The 15,481-nt window shown below is 32.4% G+C and overlaps 1 protein-coding gene across 13 annotated transcripts in view; it reads right to left on the reverse strand.

The window, feature by feature from the left end:
* MAPK10 (mitogen-activated protein kinase 10) overlaps window positions 1–15,481 on the reverse strand; it is a 296,217-nt gene that overhangs the window by 157,954 nt on the left and 122,782 nt on the right. The window lies entirely within an intron of this gene.

The raw sequence follows: 15,481 nt of genomic DNA on the forward strand, positions 1-15,481 counted from the left end.
TAATCTTCGTGGTAAGTACAAAGATTTCATTATATTATTTTCTGTATGTTTAAAATATTTTATAATTCTGTAAAGTCTTAAGGAGAGGATAAATATTATCTAATGGTGGAAAAGTTACACCAGGCACTGGGTTACTTGGCAATGACAAGGCAGCATCAGGGAAACCCAACTGAAATCTTATTCCATTCAATTAAACACACTTTGTTGAATGTTTATTGTCTACAAGACACAATTCTGTGAGATTAAAGAATTTTAAAACCACTACTGACATAAGATTTTTTCTGGAAATATGAATGATTAAATAGCCTGAAAACCACTCTCAATGCAAAATTCAATTAGATGAAATATACAAAATATCTTTTAAGATACATAAAATATCTTTATGAGATGCAAAAAGAAAGGCAAGAAAAATTCTGAGATGCTGAAAACAATGTGAAAAGATCCATGCAGAGAAGTAAATGAGCTGAAGCTGCCACTTGTTCCCAGGCCATCTGCTGATGTTTGAAGTCTAGAACTTTAGTTTTCAAAGGGCAGCATGCAGAGTTCAGGGAACAAAGCTTAGAACCTATCTATGGTGGAAAGTCACATTGGAGACTCCTTCAAAAAGTTTAAGATAAGAAGTTTTAAACAAATTTCCGGAGCATGTGCAATAATACCAGAAGGAAGGTCTGAATTGCAAGAAAAAAATGTTTTACATTGGAACTTGTGCAGATTTTTAAAATTTAAGGAAGAATGAGGAAACAATAATATATAAGGCACTCCTGAAGAAGAATAAAGTGAACATTTGTCTGTGGGCAGTGGAGAGAGAATTGCTCTACCAGAGATCAAGATTTATTACAAAGCTCTAGTAAGTAATGGTATGTGGGATGGATGCAGAGATAGACTATCAGGTAATAGAATAGAGAGCCCAGAAACAGAAACATACATACGTAGAAACCTGATTATGTTATATTATGTTAATACAGTCAGTTAAACCTGATTATATTAAAGATATCTAAGGAAAAGAGAAACTGGGCATCCTGCTGAGACAATTGGTCATGAATATAGGGAAGGGGAAGAAAGGAAACACAACCACACTGGGAAACAAATTCTCTATGGGCCTCTCACATTTCTACATGTCTTGCAAACAGAAGCACTGGCTGCCTTCATTCCAGACAATCTTCTTAAAGATGGTTATACAACAAACAAACTTGGAAGAGAAAGATAGTATCTCAATCTGGAATGAAGGCCAAGTTTTATTACTTTCCAATATAATATAGATAAATTGTCCCTCTGAGGCAAAGGTCAGGCATGTTTACTACCCATTATAAGAGATTTAGATTCCCTAAGGTTGAGGTTCCTCATCTATAACCGAATTGTATGTGCAGTAGTTACCTGACCTTTTTTTGAGTCACTCTGTGGGAATTGGAGCCTTAGAAATTGTCATTAATACTGATACTCTAGCTACTGTTATTTATTTGAATAATAAAGACCTTTGTATCTGACCCTAGAATCTTGTGTCTTTTGCAAGTATCCATGTAATTGTGGCAAGCTAACTTCTTAACTTGCAAGTAGGGTAACCTCTCAGGCTCTTCAGAGTTCTTGACAATCTCTACATCATATTGTACACAAAAACAATTTCAGATGGATTAAAAATTTCAGGAAAGGCAAACTTTAAATATTATAGAAGGAAATGTAGTTGGATGACTCAGAAATACATCAAAAATAATATATAAATATGCTAAGCTATATAGGAAATTACTGATAAAATGGACTACTTAAAATTTATCATTTATCATTTGTTTATGAAAAGATGTGATAGAGTAATAAAGTAGGCCACAAATTTAGAAAGATATTTGAAATATACAAAACCAATGGAAGATTTATCCAGAATCTACAGAGTTTCTAAAAGACAAAAAGACAAAGAACCTAATAAAATAATGGGCAAAAAATATGGAAGACATTTCATAGAAAAAGCAACATAAAAGGGTCCATAAATATATTTGTAAATTAAAACCACAAGGACATTCTATTTTATACCCATCAAATTGATATAAACTGAAAAGTATAACATTCAATATTTTCAAGGAAGTTGATCAAATGGGAAATTTTATACAGTACTGATAGGTTTGGCAATGGGAACAACCCAATTTACGGGGAAAATAACATTATACAGTGGAGTTGTACATAGCGTGCCACCCAACAATTCCACTGCTATACATATTCCCAGAGAAACTGTTCAATTTTACTACCAGGATATATGTAAAAGGCAATTCACTAGAATACGTTGTAATAGATGATAGATTATATAGATAGATGATAGATAGATAGATAGATAGATAGATAGATAGATAGATAGATAGATAGATGATAGATAAAATTAGGACTGGAAAAAATATTTATAGAGAGAAGAACAAAGAATATATAAATCATGGTATAATCATTCAGTGGAATATCATATAGTAATGAAATGATTGAATAAAGAAGCAAATATCAACATGATAAAATATCATAAACATGTCAAACAAATGAAAAGAAGTATGGTTAATTTCATTTATGAAAGTTCCAAAATGTACAACTAAACAATTTATTATTTAAGAATATGTTTTTACTATGATAAAACTATAAATAAAAGCAAAAGGATAAAAAATGCAAAATTCCTGGGGAGGGGAAGAAAGCCACCAGGAAGGGGAATGCAGGGGTTTTCAAAGTTATTCTTATGTCTGCTTCTTCCAGCTGGGTGGTGAACTCATGCATGTTTATTTCATTATCATTCTTTAAACTCCATATAATTAAGTATAGGCTATTTGATATATCTGAAATATTTCATAATAGAAAAAAGTTCAAGTGTCACAGGAAATTGTGGTCCTTCACTCTTTTGCTGGGCATTGTTGTCTATACACAGATGCCTGGAACCAAAACACTCATAATAGCTACTAACAGGAAATGACCTTGAGAACAATTGCTGAGGAGTGTAAATCAGAAACCGAATTAAACTACTGAATGAAGAAATTCTGGGTCTTCTCTACTTCTAAACTCTCTGTTTTATGAGAAAATAAATTCCCCCTATAAAAAAAAAATTACTAAAATACAGTCAGTAAGTAAAAAAAAAAAAACAACAAAAGGAGAAATGATTTACTCCTCAAATTATAATCTCTGAGATTATTTTATTGCATTTTCATGAGATTTATGTACAATTTTTGCCAGATAGTTACCTCTACTCCTTGTTTAAAAAATGTTTTTCAGTTTTGATTCAGGTATAATTTACACACAGCAAAGTGGACATTTCTTAAATATACAGCTTGATGAGTTTTAACAAATGCGTAGGTCCATGTAACTCATATTGCAATGAAGATAAAAGATAGTCTGGAAACCCCTGGTGCTGTTTTCTGGACAATAGTTCCCACCCCTCAGGCAACAGTGTTCTAACTTCTTTCACTATGCATTAGGTTTTCTTATCCTAGAACTCATACAGTAAGTACTCCTTTTTGTTGGGCTTCTTTTACTATTCATTCATACTGACCTATCGGTAGTTATTGCATTTTATTACTGAGTAAAGCATCGCAGTTTATCCACTCTGGTTTTGGACATTTAAGGTATTTCTTCTATTTGTTAGATAATAAGGCTGCATGAACATTTATGCACATGTATTTTTGCACAAATATGTTTTCATTTCTCTTTGGAAAAATACCTAGAGAAGGAATTGTTGCATCATGGGACAGAGATGCGTTTAATTTATGAAAAACGCCCAGACACATTGTCCCCCTGTAGCGATGGATGGGGGACTACACATCCCCAACATTTGATGTTATCAGTTTTCCAAATTTTAATCATTCTAGTGGGTGTTTAGTAATATTTCTTATGGTTTTATTTTTTATTTTCCTTATGATTAATGATGTTGAGAACTATTTTCCTGTGTTTACTGGCCATTTAGCTATCTTCTTTGGTGAAGCACATTTGCAGGAATTTTGCCCATTTGGTGATGAACTATTGGTTAGGGGAGAGGGTTGTTTGTGTCTTTATCACAAATTGTAGAAATTTTTTATCTATTTCAGACGAAAGTCCTCTGTGAGATACATGTATTATGAATACTTTCTTTCAGTCTGTGGATTACACATTCAGCTTATTCATACTGTTTCTTAGTGAATAACATTTAATGTTTACAAAATTAATTTTATCAATGACTTTCCTTTCAGTGATTTCTTGGTTTTGTCAAGGAATCTTTGCTCACTCCAAGTTCATAAAGACACTCTTCCACATTTTCTTCATGAAGCTTTACATTATTAATGTTACTTTTAGGTCTATGATATCTCTCCAAGTAACTTTAATCCATGATATGATATATATGGTAAGGTTCATTTTGTTCCTTAGGGATAGCCAGTTGTTCCAGCATCCTCAGTAAAAAGACTTTCCTTTACATACGGAGTTGCCTTGCTGCCTTGGTCAAAAAAATCAAGTGACTGTGTAAGTGTGGGCCTACTTCAGGAGTGTATTCTATTCCATTGCTCTATTGTTACCCCAATACCGTGCTGTCTTGATTACTGTAGCTTTATAATACGCCTTGAAATTAGATAAGTCCTCCAATTTCTTCTTTTTCATTTGGGGGACTATTCTAGGTCTCCACATTTCCACATGAATCTTAAAATCTGTCTGACATTAAAAGAAAAAAGAAAACCTACTGGAATTTTCATTGGGATTGATTGCATTTGAGCTATAAAGCACATTGGGAAGAATATCTTAACGATATTGAGTGTATTTATCCACAATCATAGTAAATTTGTCAATTTATTTTAGTTCTAATTTATCTCAGGAATATTTTTGTAGTTTAGAGTATATAGATCTTACATATTTAGAATACATAGATCTTACATTTTTTTTAGTTTATTCTTTAGCTTTTATATTTTCAATGCTATTATAAATAGGATATTTTTAATTTCCATTTCCCAAATGCTCACTTCTAAAAATAGAGTTGATTTTTTTGTAAATGACTTTGTATTCTATAACACTGCTAAATTCATTTATTAAACCTAGTAAATATTTTGTGGATTGTTTAGGATGTTCTTGATACACAGAAAAGTTGTCTGCCAGTTAAGGCAGTTTCACTTTTTTCTTTCCAAGCTGCTTTTTTCTTGCCTAATTGCCCTGCCTCCAGTAAAATGCTGCATAGTAATGATAAGATGATGATTTTTTTTATTAGTTTCAGTTGTACAAAACAATGTAATAGTTAGACATTTCACCCCTCACAAAGTGATAACCCCTCCCCCAATCTACTGCCCCTCTGACATTGTACATAGCTGTTACAATTCCATTGACTCCATTCCCTATGCTGTATTCCATATCCCATGACTATATATATATATATATATATATATATATATATATATATATATATATATAAAATTATAGTGGACATACAATATTATTCAGCTTCAGCTTCAGGTATACAGTGCAGTGGTCAGGCATCTACACCATCCATGAAGTGTTCTCCCTAATAAGACATATGCCCATCTGACACCCTCCAAAAACTTTACAACATTATTGATTGTATTCCCCAAACTGTCTTTCATATCCATTGGCTATATTGTAGTTATCAATTTATGCTTTCTAATCTCCTCCCTTTCTCCCTCCTCCCCACCCCCGCACCTAGCAACCATCAGTTTTTCCTCTATATCTCTGAGACTATTTCTGACTACTTTGCTCATTTATTCGTTCTTTAGATTACATATATAAGTGAGATCATATGGTATTTGTTTTTCTCCAACTGACTTATTTCACTTAGCATAATGTTCTCTAGGTCCATCCATATTGTTGCAAATGGTAAGATTTCATTCTTCCTTATAGCTGAGTAATACTCCACTGTATAAATGTACCCAGTTTCTTAATCCAATCATCTACCGATGGGTATTTCAGTTGTTTCCATTTCTTGGCTATTGTGAATAGTCCTGCAATAAACATAGGGGTGCATATATTTTTTCGAATTAGTGGTTTGGACTTAGTGGATTGGTGGATTGACTGATCTCAGATGTATTTATCCATTTACATTTAAAGTAATTATGGATATTACTGAGTTTAAATGTAACTATTTGTTCTGTATTTTACCCCTATATTCTTTATTCCATTTTGCCTCCCTCTTCACCTTTTTTGAAAGAACTGAGTATCTTTTTGTTTTCCATTTTACTTTATCTAATAGAGTATTAGTTATACTTCTTTTTCTTCTTTTCTAGTGGTTTTTGTAGAGTTTGCAGTCTGCATTTTTAATTTTAAGTAATGTAGCTTCAAATAATATTATTCCACTTTACATATAGTTTAAGAAACTTACAACAGTGTACTTTGAGTTTCCCCTTTAGTGCTTTGAGCTATTATTGTCAGATATTCTGCTTATACATATCTTATAAACTCCATAACACATTGATATTATATTTACTTTAAATAGGCAATTCTACTTGAAAGAAATTAAGAAATTACAAAGGAAAATTTTATATTCACTCACATATTTTCAGTTGTAGTCCTTTCACACCTTTCTTTAAGTTTCTTATTAAGCACTTATGTTCTTTATGTTATTATAAGTGGTACGTTTATTTTATTTCCATTTTCTAAATTTTCATTTCTAGCAATTAAAATATGTTGTTCCATTGCTGTTTCATTATCTTGTAGCATGCACTAAATGGGGAATTGTTCTACCAGCCATTCTTCAAATTTATTGTGACTTTTTATTCATATGTGTGTTCCATACTACATTATTACCTTTTCATAGAAAGTGTTTATGTTTTATTCATGTTCACCAGCCCAGGGTCAAAACTATTCTTAGTATATAGCTAATGTCAAGTAAATGTTTATTGAATAAAAGAAGAATCAAATTTTACAAATTCATTTCCTTCTCTAGCACAAATCTAAGTATTTTAATTATCTCCTCATATTGAGACCTATGAATTTTCAATAAATTTGATGCTAACAAATTAAAAATAAGGAGTTTTCAGCAACAGAAGTATGAAAAAGTACACAATTATGACCTCAAAAATGCTACCCAGAAGGTTTATTTTAGTTTTCTGCTTAACTGGACATGTGGAAAATAATAACATCCAGCCTACCACCTGAAAGGAACAATGTGTTTTGATTTTTAATGAATGGATAATCTTGCTATGAAAAGCAAGCATTCTGACCTTCCCTGGTTTGCATTATGAAGATTCCAAATGTAGCACCATGACTAAGTCATTCAGTCACTGCAGAACCTTCTTGTTCCACAAAGGGATATTAAAAGAAAAAGAATGTTCAGTATGATACACTCAGTGAATTACAGAAAACTAGTTTGGTAATTACATTTCCTGGTAGCATGGCAGAGAGCATTTGGCATCATTGCATAGAAGCAACATAAATGGCTGGGCATTGTCTTGATATTAGTCTAAAGTGAAATTAGTGACAATAACCTAGTACAATATAGAACTCGTGACTAGCTTGAAAAGGGAGGGGATGATAATTGGGGAGTTCAGTGCTTTCAATTACTGGTTGTTCTTGGAAAAGGCTCATATGTGCATTCTTTGCTATGTACTATACTGAGTTTCTCCTCATTACACGCCTTTACCAGTCAATGGTTACTCTGAGCACAACAGTAGGCCAAATTGTATGAATAAGATACACCTAAAAATTTATTAGGCTGAACTGGTGCACAGCAGCTGCTATGAAAGAATGTAACCATGATGTGTTTTAATAGCTTAAATCAATACTTAACTTTTTTTGTATGTGAAATGTGCCAACTAAACCACAGGAGGTTTAAGAACCTTGACAGATGCAAAAACTCAAATTGTTATGGGCAACTCCAGTCTCCCATGGTTTGTCAATGAAATGTAAGCAATATATACAAGGGAAAACCAAATGAACTGTGGATTACAAAACAAAATTTTAAGGTCCAGCAGTGTCTAAGCTGTATTGGTATTTAATAGACTCATTACCTATAAATAATTTTTGTTTATTTATTCTGTATCAGATTTATTAAAAATTACTCTTTGAACAGTCTGCAAGCATATATATGTACTATTAGAATATAAAGACATTATTAATTATCAAAAAAAAACTGTTTCTCCTATGCCCAAAAGGATTCTCTCCACTGTGTAAAAAAATAATTAAAGTAAATATACCTTAAAACTAGTAATTATCTTTCCAAATGTTGATATAAAAAATGGAATTAGATTTAATTTTCTATTAAGAACTGTGCATATGCTCACTTTAAGACATAAATAAGTTATTGGGTCCATGGACCATCATTTAGACAGCAGTCAGCAAACTGTGGCCCAAGGGTCAAATTCAACTCACCACCTATTTTTGTAAATAAAGTTTTATTGGAACACAGCCATCCATTAGTTTACGTATTATCTATGGCTGTTTTCACACTATAATGACAGAGTTGAGTAACTGTTTCAGTGACTGTATGGCATGCCAAGTGTAAAATATTTGCTATCTGTCCCTTTATAGACAAGTGTTGCTAACCTCTGATTTAGAGCACTCTATCCATGAACATCTAGAAATACAACATTAGCTCCAGTATAAAGGCAAAGAACAAAATTTTATTATGTTTCTAAATACATAAATACATAAAATACTTTCTAATAAATAATTTAAATAAATACTGTCTCCTTCCAAGGAATCTGTGCTTGTCTACATCTAAAAGTTACGTATCTCTTAAATACTGTTCATGTAATAAGATGATTGCTTCCACAGAAATCCTTTAATAAGCTTATTCAGCAGGAGCTAAGCAATAGATAAGAGACTAGAATGTAAAAGATAGGAATGAGGCAAATGCATAAGAAATAGAGTGGAGTATTGAGAGAAGATATAAAATAAGAGATGTAGAAATGGTGAAATTCACCAATTCAAGAATTGTAACACTCAAAAACATTTCTAAGCATTCTTTTTTTTTTTTAAGCATTCTTAATTTTAAACATACAGCCCTGCTTCTGGTCCTGGAAACTTCACAGAGTTTCCAGGAAACTCTTACATCACAAAACTCTAGATGAGCTGGGTAAACTGTATTAAAAAATAAAAATATAAAAAGTTAATGAACACTTGAATTTACATTAAAAAGAAAAAAATAGCTAGTGCTGTTCTGATGTTGGCTCCTACGATCAGTAGCTGATTGTACGTATCTCTTCCCAACTCCATGCTTGATGACACCACTTCAGTTGCTTAAAACTGGCTATAGCAGGAATGTTTACAACATGAAAATTCTCAAATGCTACAAATCAGAGTATTTTTTTCAGAGACTTGGTGATTAAACATTTACTAGCACACCACTGGAAGTTACCAAGTACCAGAAATAAAAGAAGAAACAGAAAGATCAATCACAAATTTCCAGAAATGTATCAAGGAAAGAAAGTAAACACCACAAGATAAGAATTATCAGATACTATAAAAGAAGTATTACCACCACAAGAACTTACATGATAAAAAAATATATATATTGGAAGACCGCAGGTAAGAATGAGTAAAATAATTAGTCAGAATAAGGAATAAATGCCATACAAAATAAACTGTTGCTATGATAAAAAGAATGAATATATTTGCAAATGAACTGAACAGAAGTTGTAGAAAAGGTAGCTTTTAAATTAAAAAAGCCTAATAGGTTAAACAGGTTAAATAGAAACAGGTGAGCTAATAAACTGGAAAGAAATTCACAGAACTTTATCAGAATAATAAAGAGAAAATATAAAAATATGAAAGATTCAGAGATATAGACTATGGAATAAAAAAGTGCAAAATAAATATAACAGGAGTTCCAGAAGGAGCAGAGCAAATAAATAGAATGGGCAAGTGGCTATTGCCCATTATTTGATGTGATAATGACTCTCCTAAATAGCTGATTAACATAATGTAGTCCTTGCAGTATAAGAATAAATCCATGCCTAGAAATTTTATGAAGAACTGTGCAACAGCCAGTGATTAAATCTTAAAAGCAACTAGAGATAAGAGTCAGAATCCACATAAAAGAACAATTGGACTAAAGGAAGATGGATAGGTACAAAAATAAAATGTTAAAGTAGGAAAAACAGCTCTTTAGAAAAAAAGTCAATTTAAATAAAAAAGAAAAAAAAAGAAATAAGTCGATTTAAAACACAAACTAGAACCAACATGATGGGAATAATAAAACATACAAACAAAAGAAGGTCAGTTTGTCACCAGCATATGTTGGAAACTAAAGGTCTTTAATTTTGATGAAAAATTTTCTGTTTTTGATGACAAAAAACATAGTATGATTTGCAACTAGTTGGAAGAGAACTGTTTAACCTCAGAGTTTACCTTCCTCGCTCACTAAGGTGAGTCAAAGACACCAAGCAAGGTCATTAGAACAAAACAGTCCCAGTACAAAATGGCCATTAAAGTAATTTAAAAAAAAAAAGGATTTCAGCTTAATAACAAATAAATTTAAAATAAAACATTATTTTACTTATAAAATTGTTAAAGTGTTTGATAATTAATATCCAGTGCAGAGAAATAAAAATACTATGCTACCTTCCTTCCAGACATCCATTTTTCTCAATACCTCACTTTATTCATGTCTACTCAACATAAAATAAGCACTACATAATTCTTTATTGAATGAATTAGCAGGTGTTGAAATTAAAAATTGGTACATAGACTGGGGGGTACGTAGCTTAATAACAAGGTATTCAATTGCTTAAAAAATATATTTAAGATTTAAATAATTCCATACCTAAGAATTTACACTAAACGTATAATCAAGTTTCTGTACAAAGATTAATCTAAAACAATGTTCACCACAGCATTATTTATAGTAAAATAAATGGAAAATTAAATGTTGAATAAAAATGGATTAATAAAATAATTATTTTAAAAACATATAACATAATTCCTTTGAGGTATTTATAAATTATAATATGGATAAATGTTTACAATATATTGTAAAGTGAAAAAACATAATAAAAATGTTTTAAAATGTGTCCCCAATCTTTTAAAAACTAAATAGATATGAATATAGTTTTCTAGAGATAGAAATATACACATATTTATCGCTTTGCACTTTTATGTATTTTCCAGTTTTACAATGAAGACTACATCTTTATAGTAAGGAAAAATGCTATTATAGCACATGGTTAAATACGAGATGCAAAGCTTTTGAACTGAAAGGTACCATAGCAGGAATCTAAGCTACTTCTTTTCATAGACAAGGAACTTGAGACCTAATGGTAAATGGTTAGGAAATCTGCCAAATTCATGCATCTCAATAGTGAGACAACAGGACTCCAATCCAAGTGCCCCAAATGCTATGCAGTAAACACAGACTATACTTCTCAAGATATTGTCCAGCAAACATTTTACATATATTAGAAGTGGCTTCTCAGGAACTCATTCTTTGTTCTTCCAATTGCTCCTAAAATTCATGTGTATAGGGCCTAGAGATAATATTTTACTTATTTTTTTAAATATCCTGTACAGAATTACATTAACATAGGGAAACAGGATTTTTCATCATCCTTGTAATTTGTAAAATGAATAAAATATTTCTTGAATTGGTTCTAATGATTTAATGGGTTTAACAGACACCACCAGTACAAATCTCACTCAGTCCCAAAAAGTATTTTACCCAGCTGAAATATTTAAATCACTGTTCTTTGCCTAGTTACGTTTTTTTCTTCAATGTTTCTTAAGACATTTTGCCCTTTAAATATCAAGAGATATAAAACTCATCTCCTTATTTACTGCATGAACTTTTATACCTGGTGTACCCAATATAGCACCTGACATAGAGTAGAGATATTCTGAGTACTCCATGTTTAAAAGTGAACAACTCAAAGATAGAAGGCCAAGATTGGTGCCTTTAAGGAATTCCCACTAACGTACTGTACATATATATGGGTTTATTTTTAAATCCTCAACTGTTCAAAATTTTCTATTAGAGTAACTTTGTATTTTTTCTAAGAATGGCCTTTTAAAATAGGTTTATTTGAACAAAGATGGGAGTAATAATACACCTTAAGCAAGAAAAAGGAATGAACCTTTGGGCAATTAATTTTAAAAGCAAAGTGAAATCTTAATTCCACTGAACAAGAAGCATTATTGCTTTAATCATCCATCCCCAGAATAACTAGGCCCGTAGAGGCTGTTAATTAGATGAACTGTTACCTTGAATCCTGGAGAGGTGCTGAACTTACACGAACAAATCCATCTCTTAAGTGATGTGGGGGGAAAAATTAACAATATAATGAGGATAAATTCAGAGGTCACTTTATCTTCCAGTCACTTAGCAACGGAAGTGTAGTGAAGATGGAAAGAGGGAAGTGATTTGTAAAAATAATTAACCATAAACTCTGAAGTAGGGATAAGTAAAAAGGAGGATGGAAATGGAAACAGCTTTTTCCAAGTCATTTTGAAGGGACGTGTTTCTCACCACACAAAGCCTCACATATGAAGTTTGCCGCCCCTCCTTTTCATCTTTACACCTCTGTTCTCTCCACTTTCCTCTCCCTACTGCCTCGCTGTATTTCACAAGCACACATGCAAACTACAACTTCTCTCATTGTCTCCTTTGTGGTTTCTTTTCACCTCCTTGTTTGGGGGAGAGGTTTCCCCTTTCTGCAGGGATAGTTAGCACATATGCAATCTTGCACAGCCAAATCTTTTTAAATTCTAACATAAAGCACAAACTTGAGGAACTAAAAGTGCAAAGAGACATTTATTTTATTAGCAGCATAAAGGTTTCTTTATATTAGTCAACACTTGAGAGAATGAAGAAAGAAAAGGAGGACATTGGGAATATTGCCAACACAAACTCTTATCACAACCCAAAAGCAGAATAAGCTATAAATTCACATAAGGGCTAATTTTCCCATAATGTATTCTCTTAGCCCAGGTGCAGTAGATCTTTTAAAAGAATATTTCTTATGAGAATATCTATTATTTCAGGAAATATTGAAACATATACTATTATTGTTTTGTGGTTGTTAAGAAGATTGTAGCAAGTTTAATCAAGTAAAACTTAACATTTTAGAGAAAGGTAATTTCTTTAATGATAACTAATAAGACAATTGGAAGATATTTTTTTCTTTAGGTAATTAAATATTTTATAGGAAAAAATCTTTTGTATTCTTCAAGTGGAGTATTAATATTCTTGCATTCAAATGGTTGAGTACCTGCTAGTGTAAACCAAAGCAAATTATAGGTTAAGGAGAAGAGAACAGCCATCTATCAAACACCACCTACAGATGAGGTTCTCTGTTAGGTGCTTCCTATAAATTAATTATTTTAATATTTCATTTTCCATAAATATGCATATGAATTATATTACCTAGTCTTACACCATGAAATTGCACACACTTTTGCAAAGCTTGTTTAGAAATTTTACCCATATACAATCTAAGTAAACTATGAAATACCGAGTTACATTAAAAAAACTATTTTAAAATGTGCACTACATAAATGTCAATAATAAAACTACTTATAAAAAATGTGTAAAGAAATCAAAATGCATTTTAATATGGTCTATGACAAAATAAAATGTTATGTCATCTAAATTTAGTTTGGATTAATTTCATCTGTGACATTTCATGATTAGTTGAAATGTCACAACAAAAAATAAAGTTCAAACAAAGCCATGAAAAAGCTGACCTGTATTTAGCCATCACTTGTAAGAGCTACTCATGCCAAATGCTTCATCCACAGTAAGAAAACAAAAACAAAATCAAAACATGGTTGACAAAAGACTGTACTAAAGTTTTGACCTCTGTGTTTTTTAATTGACCAATGGTTAATATGGAAAAACATAAGACGCTTATGGGAGTAATATGATTTCAAAAGAATATAAGAATTATGAATCCTGTCCATTTCTTTTTGAAAAGAACAACAAAGCCTTACATTTTGATAAGTAGACTGGGTGACAGTGATGTCGTGAGTTCTTCCATAAGTTTTACTTAGTATGAACACATGAAAAGTGACACAGGAATATTTTCTTTTCTCCCTTTACCTATATCTATCATATAATTAACTGGTTGGTAGTTAAAGGAAATATATATATTGAATTTCACCTGTTTTTAGAATTTGAAAAGCAAGTTCAAAATTTTACAAGTGTTTCTTAACAATAAATACAATAATATTTTAGGTTTCTTCTAGTGACATATCCAGCTTAATATAGTTGTTATAGCATTTCTATCTAGCATTTTAGATTTTGGATCAAGCAAACGTCTCTCTTTTTGTTTATTTTATCTAATTTATTTCTGTCCCACTCTATAGGCTCTCTATAACCTTTAAAAATTTTCAGTAGATTCAGTTGTGTCTTAATTGTCTCACAGCATAAGGGACTTTTGAAGAATGATTTGAGTATGCCCAGGGGTAGCATTTTTATCTTTTGTGTCAATTCCCTCTCCAATGAACATGTTTAGGGAAATTCTCCCTTTCCCCAGTTTGAAGCCTGACTCCAATTATCCCCCTGGGACAATCCACTGAGCAGAAGGGGATTGGGAAGTGCTAATTGGCTGTGACAATCACAGTTCAAAGTCCAAGAAAAAGTCTAGAAATGTAGAAAACCCAGTTTGAAGTCAGAGAGGCAAAATCAAGAAGTGATATCAAGTTTGGGATCAAACTAAACCGGAGGAATATAGTGGTGTAAAACCTGAGAAGTTACTTCAAGAAAATATTATCCAGCACATCAGTGGTTCAAAATGTAGGAGGAAAAAGCCACACTGGATGGTTACTCTGCTAATTTACCTTATGCCTCAAACAAGGCAGTATAGAAATTACGGTAACAAAGAATATTATAGATAATAGAACAGGCACATTTCTTATTTATAGTGGATGCTGTTTTACAATGCCCAGATTCCCACTTTGGGACTGAGCCACTCATTTCTCCAGCTCCTGGGAGTTTATCCTGCTGACAGCATACAGCTGAGTCTCTTCCCATGAATGGCCGAATGACCGACTGCTAAAGGGAGCTTCCCTGCCCAAGGTTATGCCCCTTCCCCAATGAACGCAAGGTACAAAGTCCCCATACCCACTCCCAAAACACATACACTCTTTGTCTTAATTCAAGACATCTCTGTAGGGTCATTCCAACTTCACAGCTACCCTTGGGATCAGCAGAAGCCTCTGCTATAACCAGCACTGCAGTCTATCTTCATCTTGTGCTCACACTGCTTTCCCCACCTCCTTACAGGTGTTTTCCTAAAAGCACTCCCCAACAAATCACTTTCTGGCTCAGAATATGTTTCCTAGGAAATCCACCTAGAAAGCTTGATACCAGAATCGTTCTGGGAAGCTGACTTTAAGATGGGATTTGGATCTGGATAACCGTCTGGCTAGGATGATCCCATCAATGTAATAAGGCCCAGCAAGCAGTAGTGGAACAATTGGTATAACTTTGACAGGTGGTCACCTGACATGGAATGCGCTAACAGATGGAATATCTCAAACACTTGAGAGGTTGACGGGATGTCATAATTACAAGCACTATGAATAAGGTTATGCCAAAGGGATGCAGGAGCCAACCTCAAAGAGCTCCCGA

The sequence above is a fragment of the Rhinolophus hipposideros genome (assembly GCF_964194185.1).
Source record: "Rhinolophus hipposideros genome assembly, chromosome: 1".
Lineage (NCBI taxonomy): Eukaryota > Metazoa > Chordata > Mammalia > Chiroptera > Rhinolophidae > Rhinolophus > Rhinolophus hipposideros.